This window comes from Colobus angolensis, unplaced genomic scaffold, assembly GCF_000951035.1.
Source record: "Colobus angolensis palliatus isolate OR3802 unplaced genomic scaffold, Cang.pa_1.0 Scaffold53, whole genome shotgun sequence".
Classification (NCBI taxonomy): Eukaryota; Metazoa; Chordata; class Mammalia; order Primates; family Cercopithecidae; genus Colobus; species Colobus angolensis.
Window position 1 is genome coordinate 2,696,047 of NW_012118821.1, and position 1,057 is coordinate 2,697,103.

A 1,057-nucleotide genomic window follows, 5' to 3' on the forward strand; every position below is an offset into this window, starting at 1 on the left:
GGAGCTTGCAGTGAGCTGAGATCCGGCCACTGCACTCCAGTCCGGGTGACAGAGCGAGACTCTGCCTCAAAAAAAAAAAAAAAATTTCTGTTAAGCTTCGACTTCCAGTATGGTGATATGAGTAGCTCCTGCACCTCCTCCCCAGTGAAACTGGTGAACATTATTTTTTTAAAAAAACAACCATTTAAATTATCTGATAATAGTCCTAAGGGCATAGAGCAAATGAAACATGTATTCAAGAAAATCTGCAAGAACTCAGTAAGAAGAGTGAAAATTTGTGGTATTTGAACCACGACTTACTCTCTCCTCCCCTAGTTCCACCTCAGAGTGACCAAAATTCCACTCCACACAGGCACAGCCAAGAACACAGAGCTCTGTCTGGCTCACCCACCCGCAACAACAACTCTCAGTTGGAGAGCTATAGTATCTTCCTGCTTGCCTGGAAGGAACAAGATGTCAGCGTTTCTCATTCTGCCCCCAATCCCCTGTTGCAGAGGCAAAGTTCTGGGCCAGTACAGCTGAAAGGTGGGGGCTTCCTCCAAGCCGAGGCAATGCCAAACACAATGGAGGCTATGGAGTAGAGCAATTAGGAGAAGACTAGTAGATTCATTCAAGATATAAGCTAAGCCATAGGTCAGCTAGTTTTCCAGCAAGAACCAGAAAAGAAGCAGATAAAAAGATCTCTCCTAGAGTAAGAACAAATCTCAAACACTGACCTTAAAAACGATCCCTCAGAGGCCGGGCGCGGTGGCTCACACCTGTAATCCTAGCACTTTGGGAGGCTGAGGTGGGCAGATCATCTGAGGTCAAGAGTTTGAGACCAGCTGGGCCAACATAGTAAAATCCCGTTTCTACCAAAAATACAAAAATTAGCCAGGCATGGTGGCTCATGCCTGTAATCCCAGCTACTCGGGAGGCTGAGGCAGGATAATCACTGGAACCCAAAAGGCAGAAGCTATAGTGAGCTGAGATCGTGCCACTGCACTCTAGCCTGGATGACAGAGCAAGACTCTGTTTCAAAAAAATAACAAAAGAAACAACAAAAAACTATCCCTCA